We start from the raw sequence: 25,424 nt of genomic DNA on the forward strand, positions 1-25,424 counted from the left end.
TGCAATAGTTATTATCATTGGCAAAAATTACATTCCATTTAATATTACAAGCTACTTCAGACAAATTGTGATGGGTTATTTAAGGACTGCAGAGCACTTTTAGAGTCACAGAATATCACTCCACCACCATTGATCTTAAGGTACTCAGAGGCTAGATAAAAACCCAATAGCTCAGTATGGGTCGTGCTTGCCCAGTTGTTCAATCTATGTGTACTAGACATGATCATTCCATTCCCTTTAAATACTGCACATGCACAACCTGTTCTACCAGTGCCTAATTGCACAGAGCCATCAGTAAAGGCAAAGGATTCAGTTGGTTTGAGATTTTAAGATGGAAGATCGATCCCCGACAATAGTGGAAACAAAAGGGCAGAGTTTCTTTCACCCTGATGCCCCTGTTAACCTAGCAATAAATAGGTACTTCGGAGTTAGACAGCTGCTACGGACTGCTTCCTGTGTGTGTGTGTGTGTGTGTGTGTGTGTGTGTGTGTGTGTGTGTGTGTTAGGAGAAATATATGTAGTAGACATAAAAGGAAAAATAAATTGGTTAGAAAAGCGGGGTCCAAGAGCTAATAGAACGATTATGCAGATACAAATAGTAAATACACACAAAATGACAGTTGAGAAACGGGAACAAAGAGCCAAAGTTCAATCACCGCAAGCACAACTAGGTGGGCACGCGCGCGCACTCGCTCTCTCTCTCTCTCTCTCTCTCTCTCTCTCTCTCTCTCTCACACACACACACACACACACACACACACACACACACACACACACACACACACACACACACACACACACACACACACACACACACATTCCTTATTCAAACTTATCTCTGCGTCACTCCATTACGGTCAAATTACCCTTCTTACTGACAATATACTTCTTTCCTTGTTTATTTTGTGGTATATATTTATCTCAACGCTTTTCAAAATATATAACACAAATTGCCCGACTACTTGCTAGACAGTGTTGAGTGGGATCAGTAGCTGAGCTGTAATAGAACTACACAACCAGTCTAATACATCCACGTCTATTTACCTTAATGCCAACAGCTACTAAATTATTCTAAAACTCTTTTTAACGAGGTAAATATAACATAAACTGCTTGATGGAATAATGACCAAGGTCCTTACGTCACATAAACCGTTTAACAGAAAACGAGATCTTGGTGACAACGAGGTCATGGTTACTGAAAACCCGGTCAGCTGAAAACGTTGGAAAACGATGCCCCAGTGAAAAGAAAAATATAAATAAATTATGCATACATACATTATATTAGTATATTTTGGTAGCAGTCTTTCTTGTAAACGTATGTTGTTGAATATGACCGAAAGGGTAAGATTAATGATTCTAACACGAATCTTCTCAATATTTCTTGTTTTTCTTCACTGCCGAGGGATGTTGAAAAATTAACTATCAAAGGTTCATTTTCACACTTTATTTATGGTCTGACGCCTAGAAGTGTTTCGCAAGACGCTTCTTACATTTTCAAAGACAATTTTGCATACTCTGTTTAATGCTTATATTCGTTTTTGGGGTGAGATGATACAGGACACGAATCAATGGGTACATACAGGACAGGTGATACAGGACACGAATCAATGGGTACATACAGGACAGGTGATACAGGACACGAATCAATGGGTACATACAGGACATGAATCAATGGGTACATACAGGACAGGTGATACAGGACATGAATCAATGGGTACATACAGGACAGGTGATACAGGACATGAATCAATGGGTACATACAGGACAGGTGATACAGGACATGAATCAATGGGTACATACAGGACATGAATCAATGGGTACATACAGGACAGGTGATACAGGACATGAATCAATGGGTATATACAGGACAGGTGATACAGGACATGAATCAATGGGTACATACAGGACAGGTGATACAGGACACGAATCAATGGGTACATTGCGTGTTTTATCTTCTTACTTCTGTGTTGGTTCGGGGTCTTGGTGGATAGAATGTAATTATGTGTTAATTGGCTGTTGATTGATGGTTTTGACTTTTTGATGTGTGTAGGGCCTCGCTGATGTCGAGTCTCCTGTTGTCGTTGTATCTGTTGATAATTTCTGCGTTGCTTGTTAAGATTTCTCTGGTTGTGTGAGGAGTTTATATGCTCCTTGATAGAGCCCTGTTGTTTGTGCATTGTTAATCGCATAGAAAGAGACGTTCTTGTCTTGCCTATATGCTGAGATCTTTGGGGTTGACAGTCCCCAAGTGGGCATGTGAAGGCATAGACGACGTTGATTTCTTTCAAGGCGCTCTGTTTGGTGTCTGGAGAGTTTTTCAACTACCCTCGACAATGAAGAAAAACATAAGAAATATTAAGAAGATTCGTGTTAGAATCATTAATCTTATCCTTTCAGTCATATTCAACACACAATGGGACTAGGGTTCGATCTAGAGCGCCAGATGAGGCTCAGATTTCCTCCGAGGCTCAGATGAGTCACAGATTTTAGGAAGTTTCCTTTAGCGTGAGTAGTGGAAAAATGGAATGCACTTAAGGAGCAGGTTGTGGAAGCAAACTCTTCATAATTTTAAAACTAGATATGATAGGGAAATAGGACCGGAGTCATTGCTATATACAACCGATGGCTAGAAAGGCGGGATCCAAGAGTCAATGTTCTATCCTGCAGGCACAAATGAGTACACACACACACAGTATATGAATGCAAGAATAATCACAAAAAACACGCGATTCGGTTATGCCTAAGTATCCACATAGAAAAAAATTAAACTATAATTTCGAACGTTTGCTTTCGTCATGTGGACTGGACATCACTAACTTTTTTTCGCCAATATCTCTTGCCCCTGGTCTCGGCTCTTCTTATCGCTCTCAGCAAGCACACACACACACATTTGTCTTTTCAACCCCACTATATTTTCTGTCTCTCGTTCACACACCTTTCCTCTTCCTTGTTACTACTTGTAACTTAATGTCATTTCGTTCCACTAGTTCAACCTTTAGCTGTATTTTAGTGTTCCTTACTCCCACTTGTCATTGACCCCCGCCTCCCAAACTTTCCCACGTCCTGTCACCATCCCCTTCCCACATTATATCCCCCTCTCGATTACCATTATTCTCCAGATTCCCCTCACTCCCTCCCCAACTCCAGCACTCAAGATTCCCAGACCCACACTTGAATTTTTTTTCTTTCTGTCTTCTCCGCACTTTACCTGTGGTCCTCACTTTGATAACTTAACCACCTGTAACATTTCGTTTTTTCTGTTACATTCAACTTTTCGCGCCTTTCCTCTATGCCCATTTCCTTCTGTTCCAAGTCTACTCTATTTGTCTCGCCTTCTACCTGACAATTCTTTCACTAGTCGCTTGTCCGTTTTCATTATGCAATTTTATTTCATGGAAATGTTTATCATCATTCCATTCTCTTCCAATGCTCTGTCGTTTTCTACCAACATATTACCTCTATTTTATCCTTATTTTTTTAAGATTTACAACCTTCTCACGTTTTCCTCTCGTATTCGCTTCCTTTCCCCATCTCTTACTCTCCTCCCTCTCTCAATTTCACTTGCCTCTCACTTTTTCTCCACTCCTTTCCCATGATACTTTTGACAATACTATTTACTCCAACCTCTCCCACATTATTCAACTCTTTCATACACTATCTGCACTTCTTTCATTATCATCGCAATCGCAATTTACTTTTAAACTACTCCCACATTTAATCATCTTTCACATTAATGTGCTCCCTCCTTCCCTTCCTCATTTTTTCCCAATGGCACCCACTGTCCCTGCATTCATCTGTCTCGCACATCCACCCATCTATTTCATTCAATCACCCGCCCAGCCACTCGCCCGCCCATCCAAGCCGCTCGCCCAGCCGCTCACCAGTCCAGCCGCTCGCCCGCCCGGACGCTCGCCCGGACGCTCGCCCGGACGCTCGCCCGGACGCTCGCCCGCCCAAGCACGCCCGCCCGCCCAAGCACGCCCGCCCGCCCAAGCACGCCCGCCCAGACGTTCGCCCGCCCGCCCAGACGTTCGCCCGCCCGCCCAGACGTTCGCCCGCCCGCCCAGACGTTCGCCCGCCCGCCCAGACGTTCGCCCGCCCGCCCAGACGTTCGCCCGCCCGCCCAGACGTTCGCCCGCCCGCCCAGACGTTCGCCCGCCCGCCCAGACGTTCGCCCGCCCGCCCAGACGTTCGCCCGCCCGCCCAGACGTTCGCCCGCCCGCCCAGACGTTCGCCCGCCCGCCCAGACGTTCGCCCGCCCGCCCAGACGTTCGCCCGCCCGCCCAGACGTTCGCCCGCCCGCCCAAGCACGCTCGCTCGCTCGCTCGCCCGCCCGCCCGCCCGCCCGCCCGCCCGCCCGCCCGCCCGCCCGCCCGCCCGCCCGCCCGCCCGCCCGCTCGCTCGCTCGCTCGCTCGCTCGCTCGCTCGCTCGCCCGCCCGCCCGCCCGCCCGCCCAGACGCCCGCCCAGACGCCCGCCCAGACGCTCGCTCGCCCGCCCAAGCACGCCCGCCCAGACGCTCGCCCGCCCGCCCAAGAACGCCCGCCCAGACGCTCGCCCGCCCGCCCAGCCACTCGCCCACCAGTTACTGCTCTTTACTATTTCTACATTACTACATATTTTCACAGCTTAACTCCGCCCACGTCTTTGTCTCCCCTCCTACCGTCCTATTCCACGCTTTATTCCCCATCAGCAGCAACAGGACCAGCACCACTGGCGGGAGAGGGGGGGGGGGGGGGGGTGAGGAACAAACGTACTTGACTTCATGTTTAACAGTAATAGCTAACACTTGCCCTTGTTATTGGACGACCCAACGTGTGACGCTACCACCATCAACGCTCCCCCTCCCCCATCTCTCTCCCCTCTCCCTCCTCTCTCTTCCCTCCCTCCTCTCTCTTCCCTCCTCTCTCTTCCCTCCTCTCTCTCTTCTCTCTTTCCTCCTCTCTCTCTTCTCTCCTCCTCTCTCTCTCCTCTCTCCTCCTCCTCTCTCTCTCTCCCTCCCTCCTTCCCATCCCCTCTCTCCCCTCCCTCTCCCCTCCCTCTCCCTCTCCCCCTCTCTCCCCTCCCTCTCCCCCCTCCCTCTCTCTCTTTCCCCTCCCTCCATCCCTCTCTCCCTTCCCTCCCTCTCTCTCTTTCCCCTCCCTCCCTCTCCCTCTCCCCCCTCCCTCCCTCTCTCTCCCTCCTCCCCCTCCCCCTCCCTCCCTCCCTCTCCCCCTCCCTCTCCCCCCCCTCCCTCCCTCTCCCCCCCCTCCCTCCCTCTCCCCCCCTCCCTCCCTCTCCCCCCCCACCCTCCCTCCCTCTCTCTTTTCCCCTTCTCTCCCCCTCTCCGTCTCCCCCACCCCATCTGACTGTTGCCTTTCATTGTTCCTTATTTGTATTTTAGTTTTGTCATTTATCTATTACTTTTTATTGATATTTTGAGTTTCTGCATCATAATTTAACTTTCGTCTGAAAGAGTATGAAACGCAGACGATAGATATGCAGGAACAGTAATAGAGACTGATGAAGGAAAGGGGGGGGGGAGGAGGGAAGGGAGCTAGGGGGGGGGGAAGATAGGGGAGAGAGACGGAGAAGATGGAGAGACACACGGGGGAGGGGGGGAGAGACACGGGGGAGGGGGGGAGAGAGAGACACGGGGGAGGGGGGGGGAGAGAGAGACACGGGGGAGGGGGGGAGACACGGGGGAGGGGGGGAGAGAGAGACACGGGGGAGGGGGGGGAGAGAGACACGGGGGAGGGGGGGAGAGAGAGACACGGGGGAGGGGGGGGAGAGAGACACGGGGGAAGGGGGGAGGGAGAGACACGGGGGAGGGGAGGGAGAGACACGGGGGAGGGGAGGGAGAGACACGGGGGAGGGGGGGGGGAAGACACGGGGGAGGGGGGGGAAGACACGGGGGAGGGGGGGGGAAGACACGGGGGAGGGGGGGAAGACACGGGGGAGGGGGGGGAGAGAGACGGGGGAGGGGGGGGGAGAGAGACGGGGGAGGGGGCGGGAAGAGACACGGGGGAGGGGGCGGGAAGAGACACGTGGGAGGGGGGGGAGAGACACGGGGGAGGGGGGAGAGACACGGGGGAGGGGGGAGAGACACGGGGGAGGGGGGAGAGACACGGGGGAGGGGGGAGAGACACACGGGGGAGGGGGGGAGAGACACACGGGGGAGGGGGGGAGAGACACACGGGGGAGTGGGGGAGAGACACACGGGGGAGATACACGGGGGAGGGGAGAGAGAGGGGGGGAGGGGAGAGAGAGGGGGGGAGGGGAGAGAGAGGGGGTGGGGGTTGAGGGGGTGGGGGTTGAGGGAGTGGGGGTTGAGGGAGTGGGGGTTGAGGGAGTGGGGGTTGAGGGAGTGGGGGGAGTGGAGGTTGAGGGAGTGGGGGGAGTGGGGGTTGAGGGGTGGGGGGAGTGGGGGTTGAGGGGTGGGGGTTGGGGGGTGGGGGTTGGGGGGTGGGGGTTGGGGGGGTGGGGGTTGGGGGGTGGGTGTTGGGGGGTGGGGGTTGGGGGTTGGGGGTTGGGGGGGTGGTTGTTGGGGGGTGGGGGGTGGGGGTTGGGGGTGGGGGTTGGGGTGGGGTTGGGGTGGGGTTGGGGTGGGGTGGGGGTTGGGGGTGGTGGGGGTGGGGTGGGGTAGGGCTTCGGGTGGGGTAGGGCTTCGGGTGGGGTTGGGGTTTGGGTGGGGGGGGGGGGGTGAGAGGTGAGGCGTAACACCGTATTTTTTCACCACCACTGTCGGCACCATTTAATACTGTACGTTAAAAGTAACTTAAATGTAATACAGTACTGCCACCACCTTCGTCATGAAAATTCTTACTTCCAATACTTAAGGTGTCTAGCAGCGAAAGTTACCTGTCACAGCTGAGTTGATGTTAAATACCCCTAGATGGTAGAACACCCTACTTTAACTTCCGCCTAACGCAGCGAGACCTCACCGACATTCAAGTAATTCTTGCCTCTCTTCCTAATTCGGCACTTGTGATAATTACGCCTTACTGGCTGAGATGGAGATAATTTAACATGTAATAATATCGGCAACAGACTGAGGGAAGTGTCCAGAGAATACTGGCCTAGCAGATGCTTGTGGTGATTGATATATCTTGAGTTATCTTGAGATGATTTCGGGGCTTAGTGTCCTCGCGTCCCGGTCCTCGACCAGGCCTCCACCCCCAGGAAGCAGCCCGTAGCAGCTAACTCCCAGGTACCTATTTACTGCTAGGTAACAGGGGCACCAGGGTGAAAAACATTTTGCCCATTTGTCTCCGCCTACACCGGGGATCGAACCAGGAACCTCAGGACTACGAATCCGAAGCGCTATCCACCCAGCTGTCAGGCGCCCCAGACCGAATTAATTAGTAAGGTCAATTCGGTCTTAATTAGATAAGACCGAATTGATACACAAGACGGATAAGGCATATATTTATTTATTTTGTATTGAAATCCTATGCTATCTCTTCCCTAACAAGGTAATTAGAATGGCCGATGATTGTGATCTTGGAAAATGGGGGCGAGTACTCGCCTAATATCCAGGTGTGACACCATCTGCAGGAGACACCAGTTGTAATTCTCCCTCCCCTGCAGTGCCCCAAATTCCCCCTACACAACCGTCAGAGTCCAGGACACAACTCACACTCCTCTAATAAACGTTTTGTATGGATTGGTGACAAAGGATCTCCCATGTTCCCGTGGTGTTCAAACATGAAGATGTGACTTCTCAGGAAGCGATTTGCACACCAACCTTTGGAGACACGTTCAGAGGTATGGGATACGTGAGATTTTTCTTCGTATTACATGCATGTGAAAGTCGAGGTCTCCCCTCCACCAATACATTGTGAGCGAGGACAGGGCGGGAGGCAGTGAATGGAAGAAGTAGAGACACAGGGAGAGAGTTATAACAGAACTCATCACACATCAGTAACTGTCTATGAACTATCTATAAATTATAGGAATGGTAAGAGGAAAAGATTTGGCAAATGACGAAAGTTTGTCAGAGTGGGTGTACGCGGTTAAGAATGGGATTAGATAATGGCTCTTCCATTATGGCTTTGTTACTAGTAATGGTGCTGTGGTTCTTGTTTTCGTGTACTAGCTGCAACTTGTGAGCGTGAACCCAAATTTGAAGGTCTCTAACTGTCGCCGGAATTTGCCTGGTGTCAAGCTAGCCATGAATTGAATTCTGGGAAATTATTGACAGGCCGGCGCACACACAGGTACAAAAACAATCGCAAACATACTAGTCCCACATCAACCCGAGGAAGTGTGACTGGGGACCAATCTTATACTATTCACCCAACAATAATTTGGGATCTATAGTTGTAAACTGATTGATGGGTAATGTTCCAAGGGAAACTGGTAGGGTAAAGCTTACCATGAACTATTAGAAGGGAAAATTCTCTCTACTAAACAGCTATGAGAAGTCGTCTACTTCAGTTAAAACAAAAAACAAAAAAGAAAAAAAGAGAGAGGGAGATAAACGTCTCTCCTCTCGGTGGCGGACAAACAGTGGGAGGGAGAACTGACAGAGGTAGAGATTTGTGGTCAGCTGATGACCCTTCGCCGCCCACTAATTATTGTGACATGACTGCCCGTTGCTTCTGCTTGTTGCACTCTTACTGTCTCTCCTGCCATCCCTCGTGGCAGCGGTGGCGGCGGCGGATTGATGACGTTGAGAGAGGACGGGTTGATGGATGGTGTCAAAGACCGAGACCTACGAGTGCTAGTGATTGACAAGTTACGACGAACGCAACAAATGGTTAGTAAGGCGACGGACCTTTCTCTCAACTTTGTTCATACGAAGGATCGATGCTCAAATGGTTCACATCCTGTCATTTTCTATTAAACAAGTATATTTTTAACACAAACTCTTCCTCTACTGCTTCGCCAGTAGCTTATGAAATTTAACAAGACATTTAATAAATCAGGAAAACGTATCAAAATAAACCCGCCCTGACCCTTGAACTTCTGTTTTATGCATAATTAACATCATACCATTTAAAACTGCGTTCCAAACAACTGACCTTTGAACTTTACATCAGATGTACGTTCGCACTGGTTAAACCACAGCGAGTCAGAAAGATCTATTTACACTATATTACGGAGGTTTCATGTCTGACATCTGGCTTCAGCGTAACCGTGACCTTTGAGTAGGTTGAAGCAAAGTTCGACCACTTTGTCTTGAGTTAAACCTGATTGTAATCTTTTATCAAAATAAACATTGAGATAATCTGTTTAAGAAAAGTACAATAATCGTAAAAGGGCTCAACAAAAGAAGTGTTTAATTTATGAGCTCTCTGAAGATTGGTCCAAAAAAAAAAATATATATATATATATATATATATATATATATATATATATATATATATATATATATATATATGTATATATATATATATATATATGTGTGTGTGTGTATATCACGAAAATAAACACGTGATTAAAAATGTGACAATGTCAGACCACGGAGGAAAAATGAAACGGGAATTTCCTTAAGTACTTTTAATACGAAACTTGACTCCTTCTGAAGATGTATTAATATACGAAAGTACTTAAGGAAATTCCTGTTTCATTTTTCCTCCGTGGTCTGACATTGTCATATTATATATATATATATATATATATATATATATATATATATATATATATATAATTGTGTGTGTGTGTAATTACCTAAGTGTAGATACAGGATGAGAGCTACGCTCGTGGTGTCCCGTCTTCCCAGCACTGTCATATAACGCTTTGAAACTACTGACGGTCTTGGCCTCCACCACCTTCTCCCCTAACTTGTTCCAACCGTCTACCACTCTGTTTGCGAAAGTGAATTTTCTTATATTTCTTCGGCATCTGTGTTTAGCTAGTTTATATCTATGACCTCTTGTTCTTAAAGTTCCAGGTCTCAGGAAATCTTCCCTGTCGATTTTATCAATTCCTGTTACTATTTTGTATGTAGTGATCATATCACCTCTTTCTTCTGTCTTCTAGTTTTGGCATATTTAATGCCTATTAAATATTAACCAGATTAGTACCTGAACTGAGAGGTATGAGCTATGAGGAGAGACTACGGGACTTAAACCTCACGTCGCTGGAAGACAGAAGAGTTAGGGGACATGATCACCACATACAAGAATCTCAAAGGAATTGACCGGGTAGATCATGACATGCTATTTAACACAAGGGGCACACGTACTAGGTGACACGGGTGGAAATTGAGTACCCAAATGAGCAACAGAGATATTAGAAAGAACGTTTTTAGTGTCAGAGTGGTTGATAAATGGAATGCATTAGGAAGTGATGTGGTGGAGGCTGACGACATACAATTTCAAGTGTATATATGATAGACCCCAATAGGCTCAGGAACCTGTACACCAGTTGACTGACACGTGAGAGGCGGGACCAAAGAGCCAAAGCTCAACCCCCGCAAGCACAAATAGGTGAGTACACACACACACACACACACACACACATAGATGGAATGCATTAAGCAGTGATGTGGTGAAGGTAGACTCCATGCACAGTTTCAAATGTAGATGTAATAGAGTCCAATAGGCTCAGGAATCTTTACACCAGTTGATTGACAGTTGAGGAGGGACCAAAGAACCAGAGCTCAACCCCCGCAAGCACAATTAGGTGAGTACAACTAGGTGAGTACAGACACACACACAAATATCACACGCACGGTAAGTTGTCAAGTTTTAATATTATAATGAGTATTTTTTATGAGAGCCACACCCGTCCACCCCTACAGCCAATCTCCGCCCCACCCCTAGAGCCACGCCCTGCCATACTCTAGTCATAGCACCGTCCTATCCATCGCATCCACATCAACTGAAACTAAATACACCCAGTATGCTACCAACCGCCATGTCCCGCTCACTCCTATATCTACGTCGTCCTAAATCTAACCCACATGAGACAATTATTCCTTTCACACCTACTTACACCACACCCTCAAATTTCAGCCCCAACATGGACCTTCACGTGTATAAGAACTGGCACGTTCTTGAGTTGAGGGAATTGAACTTGCCCACTACAGGAGAGAGGGAACGGGAGGGACAGGATTACGACATAAAAGTTTTTATGGGAAGTTTACAAACAAGAGGTAATGTTCAAAGTGAATAGCAGCAGATCGAGGAATATAGACAAGAAGACCCATACACTTCCTCTCATCCGTGTTATCTGGTGCTTCTTAACTTCCGTTGCCTTCCTGTCTTTAACCACTAGTCTACCCTGTGTAACCCCCATCTACCCCTTCCCAAACAAAATTCATCTTATCCTGTGACACCATCAACCACCTTCTTTACTCTGGCTATGAATAACGATGCGTATCAGTGCTATACCGACTGTTCTGTAGAAGGTGGAAGATGCACTGGATATGCATGTAACATATTTAAACAATCTTAACTCGTACATTCAGTAATGAAGTGTGTGACTTGACTAGTACGACTCAAACCGTACTTGCAGACAAATACCTTCCACCGAATTTTTAAATGCACTCCTGGAATTGAACGCACATAGTTACACCCAGACAATAATCAGTGATATTCGAATAAATGTTTTAGCTGCTAAAGAAAACAGATTTTAAATAAATTTCTTTGGATACGATCACATGTTGGCATTTCAAAGCATGACACTATTGACATCCTTGCAAAGACAGCCTGTAGCACACCAGTAGAAGAAATTAATTATGGTGTTATATTAACAGTAATAAAGAATACTTAAGCAAAAATCTGATGAAAAGCTTACTGATTCACAAAGAACAAATACACAAAGATCTGAAAGTTGTAGCATTAAACATTATGATAAATATCGTGAGACATTCAAATATCGTGAGACATTCAAATATCGAACACAAGCCAAGAACTGGCAATGTGATGTTATAGTGACCAGAATACACCTGGGATATAGACGTATCTGGCAGCTTTCTCAAACCTCAAGTGTCGAGTACACAATGTGTCAACTTTGTGAAAAAGGAAACATGCACTCCCTTGAATATTATATTGTAGTGTGTCCCATACTGACTAACTTTCACCCTCCTGGGCTGAACTCAGTAAATACTCTCTCAATACTGGAACACTTGATGGTATACTGGACTTTTACTCAAGATTTACTATGTAATGCATCAGTTATAGATTGCATCAGTTACATACATATACACATATACATACAGACATTATGTGTGTGCATATATATATATATTTCTGAAGCCCATAAGCAATCCAGCTGGGATCGCCCCATTGCCGACCAAGAAGCTGCGACATTGCTTCAGAAATATATATATATATATATATATATATATATATATGACAGTGTCAGACCACGGAGGAAAATTGAAACAGGAACTTTCAACACAAGACAGAACACGAACCAATGGGTATAATATTGGGTAAGTTAAAGGGAAGAATGGAAGTAACTGCAAAGGGCCTATTGGCTCATATTTCTTGATGCTACTATATTGGTGCGGAGTCTTGAAGTGGGTAGAATATAGTTGTGTTAACATAACTATATTCTACCCACTTCAAGAAATATGGGCCAATAGGCCCTTTGCAGTTACTTCCATTCTTCCCTTTAACTTGCCCAATATTATACCCATTGTTTCGTGTTCTGTCTTGTGTTGAAAGTTTGCTTTCACCTCATCCAAAACTGTTGTAACATATCACCTCACCCAAATGCAGGTATAAAATGAAAGCTGTTTAAACTCTGTTTAGTGTTTGCAGGTTATAGTTGTGTGTATGTAAACTAAAGTCTTTGAAAATGTAATAAGTTATTACGAAACACGTTCAAATGTGGCGTCAGACTAGAAATAAAAATGAATTTTGGAGAATTGATTTTTCAATTACCATCGACAGTGAAAAGAAACATAAGAAATATTGAGAAAATTCGTGTTAGAATTATTTATCTTACTTTTTCGGTCATATTTAATAATATATGTCTACAGGAAAGACTGCTACCAAAATATACTAACTATATATATATAAAGTTTTTCTGATATAAAATCAGAAAAACTCTTATTAGTGAAGGGTTCGAACCTTAGACACCAAGGTGCTCCAAACACCTAGCACATCCAATACCATTACCACTGACCAAAACTGACTGTACAAAATTGTTGGGAGTCGTGAGGCTTTTACCCAACAGCCGACAGCACTCGGTGGCCAACCCTTTCTCGCAAATTCGTAAAGTCAATATTGACTTATTAACTACGTGCATAGGTGATATACTAAACATAATAGATACCCTTAAAAAGATTCATAGAAAACACCAACCTTACCTAACCATGTTAGTATCTTAAGATAAGCATCTTATTGCTTCGTAATTACAATTATTACTTAACCTATACCTATTATAGGTTAGGTAATAATTGTAATTACGAAGCAATAAGATGCTTATCTTAAGATACTAACAAGGTTAGGTAAGGTCGGTGTTTTCTATGAATCTTTTTAAGGGTATCTATTATGTTATGTCACCTATGCACATATTTAATAAGTCAATATTGACTTATTAAATTTGCGAGAACGGGTTGCGGTGGCCAGTGGGCACAGAATTTTCATCAAATCAATTCATTATATGAGGAAAATGCAAGCATCAATTATACAAGCTTGAATGGTCCCCAAGCCATATGTATCAGCCAGATGAAAATTATTTGTGCCACTGGCCACCGAGTGCTGTCGGGTGTTGGCTAAGTCTCACGACATTCCATGCACCCGTCAAACCCGCTATTTATAAATGAACAACGGTTTACACACGACTCAACTGATGACGTTTGAACACTTCTAGAACAATTGCTTCACCGACGAATTTTGTTCGAATCAACGTTGTAAATGCTTCACCCACCTATTTCAAATACAGTACAAATAATCACCAACAGAACCTATACACCTAACCTAACCAGTGCCTAAATATGAACAATATGCTATTATAAAATAATATTAATTTATATTTGATAAAAATCGTGTTTCAAGTGAACATCATGTTAAAATTTATGAATGCGTCTTTGGGGACGACCGCTGGATGGAATGGACTTGGTCCGAGGACGGGTTGCAAATACAAATAATCGCCAACAGAACCTAACCTAACTATGCCTAACTTTACATAGAATTTTAATGCATAATAATATTAATTTATATGAGAACAAACCAATTTTTAATACACTATGTTAAAATTGATGAATGAGTCTGGGGAGGACGGCCGCTGCTTTAACCAGCCTAGTGTGATGACGGGTTGCTACTTGATGAATACAAAATACTAGGAGCAGATTTATTTCCGGGAGGTGGTTTACCTTTGTTGTGTCGATGTCTCCTCAGTACCAATTTGCATCACCTTACATTTACTGACATTGAATTCCAGTAGCCATTTATCGAAATTATTTATTACTTTATATACATTATCTTCTGAATGTAATGGATAGGGTTAAAGATCAGTTAGATTTCATTGAGTAGTCATAGAGAGCAGTGGTGGTTATGGCGGTGACTGTTGCTGTCATTATGGAGGTGGAGCAGTTTGTAGTGGTTGTGGTGTTGGTGTTGGTTGTGGTTGTTGTGGAGCTGTAGCGGTGGTGGTGGTACAGTGGCGGTGGCGGAGATGGTGACGGTGGTGGTGGCGGTGACGGTGGTGGTGGTGGCGGCGGTGACGGTGGTGGCGGCGGCGGTGACGGTGGTGGCGGCGGCGGTGACGGTGGTGGCGGCGGCGGCGGCGACGGTGGTGGTGGTGGTGGTGGTGGTGGCGGCGACGGTGGTGGTGGCGACGGTGGTGGGTGGTGGTGGTGGTGGTGGTGGTGGTGGTGGTGGCGGCGGCGGCGGCGGCGGCGGCGGCGGCGGCGACGGTGGTGGTGGTGGCGGCGACGGTGGTGGTGGCGACGGTGGTGGGTGGTGGTGGTGGTGGTGGTGGTGGTGGTGGCGGCGGCGGCGGCGGCGGCGGCGACGGTGGTGGTGGTGGTGGTGGTGGTGGTGGTGGTGGTGGCGGCGGCGGCGGCGGCGGCGGTGGTGGTGGTGGCGGCGGCGGCGGCGGCGGTGGTGGTGGTGGTGGTGGCGGCGACGGTGGTGGTGGTGGTGGCGGCGACGGTGGTGGTGGTGGTGGTGGTGGTGGCGGCGACGGTGGTGGTGGTGGTGGTGGCGGCGACGGTGGTGGTGGTGGTGGTGGCGGCGACGGTGGTGGTGGTGGTGGCGGCGACGGTGGTGGTGGTGGTGGCGGCGACGGTGGTGGTGGTGGTGGTGGTGGTGGTGGCGGCGGTGGTGGTGGTGGCGACGGTGGTGGTGGTGGTGGCGGTGGTGGTGGCGGCGACGGTGGTGGTGGTGGTGGTGGCGGCGGCGACGGTGGTGGTGGCGGCGGCGACGGTGGTGGCGGCGGCGGCGGTGGCGGCGGCGGCAGCTTCTGCGGTGGTGGTGGTGGTGGTGGTGGCGGCGGCGGCGGCGGCAGCGGCTGCGATGGTGGTGGCGGCGGCAGCGGCTGCGATGGTGGTGGCGGCGGCTGCGGTGGTGGTGGTGGCGGCGGCGGCGGCAGCTTCTGCGGTGGTGGCGGCGACGGCGGCGGCAGCTTCTGCGGTGGTGGCGGCGGCGGCAGCGGCTGCGGTGGTGGTGGTGGTGGAGGGTGGTGGGGGCAGCGGCTGCGGTGGTGGTGGTGGTGGTGGTGGTAGAGGGTGGTGGGGGCGGCGGTGATGGCGGTGGGGGCGGCGGTGATGGCAGTGGTGGTGGTTGTAATGGTGGTGGGTTGTGGCGGCGATGATAGTGATGGTGGCAATTCTGGTGATGGTGGAGCCAGTGTTGGAGGTTGTGGTAGGCGTGATCGTGGCGGTGGTCGTGGTTTTAATGATGGCGGTGGTCGTGGTTTTGATGGTGGCCGTGGTTGTGATGGTGGTAGCCGTGATGGTGGTTGTGGCGGAAGGACAGCGGCCGCTCGTGCCTAAGACTACCCTCACTCACTCTAATTACAATTACCGCTTGTTATTACCCCGCCACGAACCACCACCGGCCCTAATTATCAAATAACACGATCCAACACACGTACAACCACGCTAAAAAAATATTCCACATAATTAATTCTTCGCAGTACTCACTCCCGGTGGTTAGTTTTCTTGCTATGCTCCTATTCCTTTACATTTACTTATCCTTATTATGACTATTTATTAAGCAACTGCGGCACTAACGCAGAAGCTTTTATTTCCCCAGTAGTGAGAGCTTACGACACGTCGGGGAATACGCTATACTCTCGCCAACATTAATATCTCCGTATTTATGTCCTCGGGTCACACGATTCGCCATGTCGTGACCTCAAACCACGGGTGATATTTTATGATTTGGTCGATTTTTATTAATATTCGTATGAGATTTTGAAGCCCTGTTAATTTGATATATACAGCATTGCACTGAAACCGATAATTATTTTAGGAAAAGCAGGACAAAATTTGACTTTTATAATTAATTGAAAATTTGCAGAATTGTTATAAACATGCGTCAGCATTGGCCTATTATAACTCAGGATCAAATACGTACGACAATGAAGTCAAGAAAAAATAGCACCTCGATTCCGTATTCCAAGATTTTTGTTTTTACCAGGGAAGTGGTCATTCCCTTACACTGCTAACCAGCATGAGTACTTTTTCTTCTGTCCTCCATGCACAGGGTTAGAGATTTGCTCCACAACTTATTGCGTGGTGAGTTACTGTGCACTCAACCACAGAAGGTGATAGTGATTTTGCAAGCTCGGATTATAATTACAGCCCATATTACATAGCTGTTGCATTAAATATTAAATCTTGGGTACAGGTCCAGTGTATCATAAGTGTTCAAGGATTCTGATAGCGATTTGTTTATGGTATTGACAATAGAGGTCATATAAGATAGTTAATCAATAATTAATCTAGCGCCGTAATGAGATCCTTGGCGATATATAAACAAAATATTTATCTAAGTTAAGGATTATTTTCGACTTCAATATGAAGTTAAACAGGAAGGGATTAAAGCTCAACAATCCCACTGGGTATATTCCTTAAGTATGTGTATGTTGCCAAATGTGTAGTAATTTAATTGGTAAAATGATTAGTGGATATAGTTAAATACAGGCAGCCCGAGGGATGATGCGTTAGTCGAGTGAGCACAGCGAGGCTTGTTTAACTTAAAGTTAGCAGTGACGTAATCACACTCATTTCGTGTGCTTCTTATTTACCTTAGGGGAACGAGTTTACATGCTGCTTTTGTTTGTTAAATTAGTTCTAACTGCATGTCTTTTTTATTTAATTGTTAATTGTCTTTGTATATCGCCTTGAACTGGCAATCTAGCATAGCATCTTAATTTGGTGGTGAGTCACACAGTTACTAATCTTGCTCCACACCCACCCAACTGGGCTGTAGCTTTACAGTCATGTGCATGCATTACCTACAGTAAGCAAATTTTGGATACTTCGCTAAGATTCCTGGCAGTACATCATTATGAGTGAAGTACGGTTCTTCCTGCAAAATAGAATGATGATAGATGGAATAAGTGGCGTGAATTTCACTTTGCCTAAAGTCTACGAGACTGTGATAATGTTCCCGGAATATTACTGCTCTCAGGCTGCTCAAAGGCAGTCCAAGATTGTAATCAATTCTCTCTTCATGAGCAAATATCTTGTTAACTCGTCATTTCTATCATGCATTCGGAGACTAATATGGGAAGGAATCCACACGAGACAATCTCTGACGCCATTATTGATTATTTCATTATATCTGTGTTTAGCTTCAGACACATGCATTTCACAGTTATGCCTTGGGAAGCTGAGTGCAGTCAAGGATCATTATCTGCATACTTTGCGTCATTATATAATGGAATGTGAAAAAATCGCGGAATTCAGAGATACCACTATCAATGGAGTCCATGAAATGCCTAAGTACTTCATTCATAATGATGTACTGCCAGAAATCTTAGCGAAGTATCCAAAATTTGCTTACTGTAGGTGCAGCCTGCACATGACTGTAAAGCTACCACCCAGTTGGATGAGTATGGAGCAAGACTAGTAACGGTGTGACTCACCATAGATGTAAAGTGCCTTGTATATTGTAGAGAGAATTATGAGCCTCTTGTTGAATCACTAGTGATGCATAAAAAGATTATCGATATGTACATGTATTTGTGTACATGGATGAATATATATGTACGTGTGTATGTAAACTGTGTAACTGTCATCAAAAGATTATCACTTGCTTAGCTAAATGAACTACGGGATACCGATTGTATGCCTCTAAACCTTTCCAACACCGCCCACGGGACTGCTATGTGGTTCGTAATAAAGAAATAAATTTAAAAAATTAATTAAGTACTTACACATTTCTTGGACACCATTGATTGTGTTATCTCTGATTTCCGTGATTTTTTCACATTCCTTTATGTAATGACGCAAAGTATGTGAATAGTTCTGGTGACACAGTTTACATTTAGTCAAAACTACATGGGGTGCCCTCCCACACCTCCCACCACACCCTGCCTTCCCCTACCTCCCACCACACCCTGCCTTCCCCTACCTCCCACCACACCCTGCCTTCCCCTACCTCCCACCAGACTCTTGGTCTCCCACTATCCACCCACTTTGTGCCCCTCTCTACCCCGAACCACTTGCCACAAGAGGTATAGCGACCAACATGGTAATAACTAGTCAAGGTCAACCCGCATTTGTTCTCACTTGGTTTTCTCCTCACTTTCTTTTTTTACTGTTTGTGTATAGATTGTCATTGTGGTAATCATGTGTAGACGAGGAGATATGTCAAGCTGGTATGTTAGGAGCCCGTCATGATGGTCATGTAGACGGTCGAGGAGTCGCGCCATGTAGACGGTCGAGGAGTCGCGCCATGTAGACGGTCGAGGAGTCGCGCCATGTAGGGGTCGAGGAGTCGCGCCATGTAGGGGTCGAGGAGTCGCGCCATGTAGGGGTCGAGGAGTCGCGCCATGTAGGGGTCGAGGAGTCGTGCCATGTAGGGGTCGAGGAGTCGTGCCATGTAGGGGTCGAGGAGTAGTGCCATGTAGGGGTCGAGGAGTCGTGCCATGTAGGGGTCGAGGAGTCGCGCCATGTAGGGGTCGAGGAGTCGCGCCATGTAGGGGTCGAGGAGTCGCGCCATGTAGGGGTCGAGGAGTCGCGTCATGTAGGGGTCGAGGAGTCGCGTCATGTAGGGGTCGAGGAGTCGCGTCATGTAGGGGTCGAGGAGTCGCGTCATGTAGGGGTCGAGGAGTCGCGCCATGTAGGGGTCGATGAGAGGTGTCAAATGCGGTGGTAATCTGTTGTGAACTATTCCCTGGCTCTCAACATTAGCCGGCCCCGCCACAATAATGATCTCTTATTAAGAAGCTTTAAGGCGTAATTCTCCGAACTTTTTTTTTCTTCAAACTTAATTCGCTAAACTTTTCCCCCATTATCACGTAATCGCCAACATTCTAAATTTTTACACGTAACTAAAATATATTTTCTCATTGTACCTTTGTACTCCTAGGTTATCTCCTGATTCCCCATTCACTAATTCCTTTTTCAATATGATTCGTCGCATTTTCTCAGCCAATTCATTACATTTTCTCTGTTCAAGCACTTCGACAAATTACAATGTCTACGTATGAAAAACATAAATTAATAAATGAGTCTCAACATGGTTTTACAAATGGTCATTCATGTTTAACAAATTTGCTAACTTTTTATTCCAGCATAGTTGAGGCAGTTGATAGTGATGTTGTGTACCTTGACTTTAGCAAAGCTTTTGATACAGTGCCACATGAAAGACTAATTAAAAAAATAGAAGCTCATGGTATTGGGGGTGCTATATTAAGTTGGATTAGGGCATGGCTATTCCAAAGGAAACAGAGTTAGTATAAATGGGGTTAAGTCAGAGTGGGTTAATGTTGTTAGTGGAGTACCTCAGGGCTCTGTCCTGGGACCTCTGTTGTTTATAATATATATAAATGATTTAGATTCAGGTTTGAGTAGCAACATCTGCAAATTTGCAGATACAAAAATCGGTAGGGAAATCAACACGAAAGAAGACTCGCTATCACTTCAAGTTGATCTAAATAGGGTTTTAAAATGGTCAAAAGACTGGCAGATGCAGTTTAATGCTATTAAATGTAAAGTTTTGAGGCTAGGTAATGATGATAGAGTTACAAGATACGAGCTAGATGGTGTTGAGATTGCGAAGTCGGATTGCGAAAGGGATCTGGGAGTTATGATTAGTAAGAATTTAAAACAAAAGGATCAATGCATGAATGTTCGTAATAAGGCGAATAGGACACTGGGATTTATTATTCGAAGCGTTAGTAACAAGACACCTGGTGTGGTTCTTCAGCTATATCTTGCTCTGGTTAGGCCCCATTTAGATTATGCAGTTCAGTTTTGGTCGCCGTACTATAGAATGGATATAAATTCACTTGAACGTGTCCAGCGTAGGATGACAAAGTTAATTCCCCAAATTAGAAGTCTCATATGAAGAAAGATTAATAAAACTTAAATTGCATTCACTGGAAAGACGAAGAGTTAGGGGTGACATGATAGAAGTTTACAAGTGGATGAATGGACATAACAAAGTGGATATAAATAGGGTATTAAAAAGTATCAACTCAAGACAGAACACGAAACAATGTGTATAAATATAATAAGTTTAGATTTAGGAAAGACTTGGGTAAATACTGGTTCGGTAACAGGGTTGTTGATTTGTGGAACCAATTACCGCGTAACGTGGTGGAGGTGGGGTCCCTCGATTGTTTCAAGCGCGGGTTGGACATGTATATGAGTGGGATTGGGTGGTTATAGATAGGAGCTGCCTCGTATGGGCCAATAGGCCTTCTGCAGTTACCTTTGTTCTCATGTTCTTATGTTATGTTATGTATATTTTATTAAACAATTGTGTGTCAATGCATCGAATATGTATCCCCCCCTTTCGTAAATATATCGCCCGACACCACTTTCACCGGTAACGTTGACCCTAATGCTGAAGGGCTTAAGTTTCCTAATTTTGGTTATCCATCAAGTAGTTCAAGGAGACTCCTCTCAGGAACCACATAACCAACAAGTTTCTCGACTATGCCATAAGAACATTTCTGATAATGATGATAATTATCAGAGAAAAACTTGGAAACCATTCATCGTTATCTAGAAAAAAGTGAACAAATATATTCTAAATCATGCGGAAAACCCACATGTGAAAAATAGAGAATGATTAACGCGTTTTCGGCTAATTCGCCTTTGTAGTCATTGATTCTACTTTGAACTGATGAAGGCGAATTAGCCGAAAACGCGTTAAGCATTCTCTGTTTTTCACATGTGGGTTTTCCACATACTTGAATCAGTGTTTTTGTGATCATTGTTGCATTCTAACTCACATGCATTTAAGAGACAACAGGCAGGTGGAGGGCATAGGAAATGTGTTTAAGCTCGAACCTTTACAACTCTCTGAATGAGAGTATTACATCATACCTGCTGTCAATACAAGGCTCGCTCAAGGAACTTAATAATATCCGTGTTGTGGGGCGTGCCAAGGGCTTTTTGCCTGGAGACGGTGAACCTGTAGTCATGAGGCCTTAAGTCATAGGTAACAGTTCTGAACATACTACGAGCACAATACAGGAAAACGAGGGGTAACAATAAAATGATGAGAGCCAAAGGCAGGAAAGAGCAAGGGGCTGGAGAGGCGAGAGGGGCTGGAGAGGATAAATTAACGTAAGAAAAGGCGGCAGTAATACAGCCAGCAGAAGGCTGAATATATAAAGAAACGGGGAAGGAAAATAACTATAAAAAATCAAAATGACGCGTTTGTCCGACTTGATAGAAACAAGCGATCCAAAATGTCTTCATATAGCTGCTGTCCATCAATATCGGCGCTGTATAATTCCCCCCAAAATTCGCATTTCTTTCGGCCGTTACTGTCGGCTTTTCTGACTAACAAAAACTGATCACTGGCGGAACGTGTCATACCTGCCATACAGTAGCCTTATATTACCTTGCCTACTAACCCACCGTGCCATATCTAGATTTGCCTTCTTCCCCAACTTGCCTTGTCTCGCCTTCTCCTGACCCAACTACTTGCCTTGCCTTTCTTGTTTTTGTATACAAATAGGTGAAGACTAAGGCGTAAATGGGTGAAGATTAAGGCGTAAAAGGGGGGGAAGTAAATACCAAGATTAATGAGGTGTAGTGGGCATGGCGTTTTGAGCAGTGTCGTCAACGTCGGCATTCTCCTCCTTGTTCTTACTCTCATGGTGGGTAGAGTGAACAGTTCCGTTATTTGGGTATTTATGGTGGGTTCGACTTTTATGTGAATGACTAAAGAATTTGTAATCATCTTTGATCTTGGGTTTTGTCTTATGCAGATATTTTTAAACATTTCTCTTGTTAGACTGATGTCATGGGCTTGTCTCATGTGATTTTTAGGGACACCTGATTGAAGAAGTCAGGTCAGACGCCTCGTGAGCTTGGTCGACGTGTTACCTCTGTATTTAGACTGAAGGCTACATCCTTCGTGGGGGCAGGTGTAAGAGGTCGGTCGTCTTTCTTTTTTTACAGTATATGATTAGGTCTGTGTTTTGGTTAGGAGTTGAGCCTTTTACTCCTTTACGGATTACTTATTTCATTATTCTTTCTTTTTTATCTTCACTGTGCATGGTTGATTTGTAATATAATTTTATTGTAGGTGTTGCGGTTTTTGTTCTTGGTTCAGGATTGTACCACCGGTCCAAGTGTCGTCTTATAGTGGTGTTTACCTGTTACTGTCTCCATTGTTCACCAACACCTGTGTTATTCTTTCAAACTCCTTACTCCCCATTCAACGCCCTTACCCACTGCTCCGGTCTTCAGAACTCCAGTCTTCCACTGTAGGTTCAAGGCTTCAATGGTGCATCGTTCTAACCTAGCAGCATAGCATACATAGCTCATTCGACCCTAAATATTTAGGTTTTATGCATGACCGACTCCACCCCCTCCCCTTCCTCGTACACACCTGTATACGTATTGATAAGGGAACAGGTTTTTCTAACGTTTCGCATTTTTAACGTTATCGACCAATCCGATTGCAATTATAGTACAAATCCATTATTGACATTTTCTGAGCAACGGCTTATAAGTATGGTACACTGCTTAGGGTCCGAACATTTCTGATTCGGCAAATAAACTGCATTTCTGCAGAGTATCAAATGATGAGAACAGGCTGTGTATACACCGCACATCCTAATCATATTTACAGTACTTCTTTAGTGCTATACTTAAGTCTAACACATACATTTTTGTCTTATATTTTCCTATCCACCTTTCCGCTCTGCTAGGAATCAGGTTTGTCCTTACAACACAGGATTTTCCCTCCAAGAAAATGACGATAAAAGTTTAAAAAATTAAAAGTAAAAAGCAACGGAAACACTATGCGTACTAGTGGCTTTAGGTATTGTTTGTAATATCTCTAAATCTAACATTATGTATGTAACTCAATGTATGTACTTTTACCTGAATAAAAAATCTAAATTTTATCTAAATCTAAGTTGAATTGGAAATATTAAAATGAGATCATTAAGTTAAAATGCTTGATTGACACCTCAAATCAACAATAACGTGCTCACCAATTTTAGCTATCTTTATTACTAAATCACCTTCTGTAAGTGTACCCCGTGGTATTTCAATTAAATATTTACAATTTGCATTATAAATGCCTGCGACACGCATACTTTTCAGATCAAATGCTCATTATCAGTAACACGAAATATAAATATTATAGAACATGTGCAGAACTGCTAATATTACTAAATATTTTAGCTACCATTCGTGTATATTTATAAAATATATTCAAATCTTTAGTTTTGTGTGTATATATTTTCAGTATCAACTGTGTGGAAACCAGTAACGCCAGAGATGCTGATTGATAAAGATTAAGCCACCCAAAAGGTGGCACGGGCATGAATAGCCCGTAAGTGGTGGCCCTTTTGAGCCATTACCAGTATCAAGAGCTGATACTGGAGATCTGTGGAGGTGCGACTGCACCCTGCGTGACGGGAGATGTCTCCCGTCTGCCAGAGATGCTGGTTGGAATGAAACTAAATATCCTGTTAGATCAGCGCATCCTATGGGTCGACCGTGCTAGGTCAGCTGAGGTGAGGAACCAGTCACCACTCGTGTTATCACTACAGACGTCATCATTGGCGTTATCATGTCATCTGCGTTGCAATCATCCTTAGACGTCATACACACCTCCGACTTGGTGTAGAGATCCCTCCTTATCTCCATCTCTTGCGCTCTCATCCAGCCGGTCAGTGTTCAGTCCAGAAAAGAAGGAGAGGCCTCCGTGTCTAACTGGTGGCATCAGTAAAGGCATGGCAAATACAAGAGGATAAATAGTGAAGGTGCATGTGAAAAAAAAACTGATGGCACGAGAGAAGTTTCGAGGATGGAGACGGTGGTGGAAACGATCTGGAGAGATGTGATGTTATTGGCTATTGTAATGGTCTATTGTAATGGTCAATCTAAGTTCTTTGAACCGGCCTAAACCCTGAAGTACGCCATACCTTGCCAAGGTTTAGTATGTAACTGCGGAGAATAATCTGTATTTGAACTTGAATTTTGTGCATCAAATTAATAGCGAAAAAAATTTTCTTTTACGCTTCCGACTCGTAGCTGCACAAATGCAGATGTACCTAAAGGAGTTAATTAAAAAAAATGTTCAATGTAAGACTCGAACGACCCGAAGGAAGACTCGCTTGAAAACTACTCGCTATTGATTACTCCAGCAAATGACATTTGTTATTGTTTCCTAAATACAAATTAAAATGATAACCTGTTAAAGGATCATTTTGCTCAAGATCTATATAGGGGATTATCACAACCACCATAAAACGTAACCTGGTACATCCTGCCTGAGAAGCATCTAGTAACTTCTTTTTTTTTAACCTCTTCCACTGTAACTACTATGGAGGATTTCCACTTGATAATAGTCCATGACGGTCCGAAAAGTCGTCCTCTTCTATTCATCTAAATTTCCTTGGTTGCCTCTCTAGCCTGTTTTCTCTTGAGAATTCTTGTAATCTCTCTGATCACCTTTTCTCTTTTGCCATGTGTCCTTTGAATCTGGCAGATTGTAGATTGTCAATGAATTATCCCTCTCCAGCTCCTGCCTTCACAACATGCTGACTTTTTACAGCATCTATTACTGTTGCTTTAATGATCTGTTTTCCCACCTGACCCCTTAGCTACTTCAGCAAATGTTTAGCCAGGTCTTGTTCCCGTTATCCATTACATTTTCTATGCTTTTTGTTCTCGGTTATATTGTCCTTGCCTCTGTTGCCTTCCCTTTCGTCTAACAGTGATCTTATTCTAGCCTGAAGCTCAGTTACATTTTCCTCTCTTCTGTGGTTTATTTTTCCCAACTCAAATAAATCCTTCAAGGTAGCTTCTCTGAGTTTCTAACTCTTGTAAAGGTTATCATTTAGGTCCACAATGTAATAGATCTCAAGGTCATATTTTCCCTA

This window comes from Procambarus clarkii, chromosome 9 (genome assembly GCF_040958095.1).
Source record: "Procambarus clarkii isolate CNS0578487 chromosome 9, FALCON_Pclarkii_2.0, whole genome shotgun sequence".
NCBI lineage: Eukaryota > Metazoa > Arthropoda > Malacostraca > Decapoda > Cambaridae > Procambarus > Procambarus clarkii.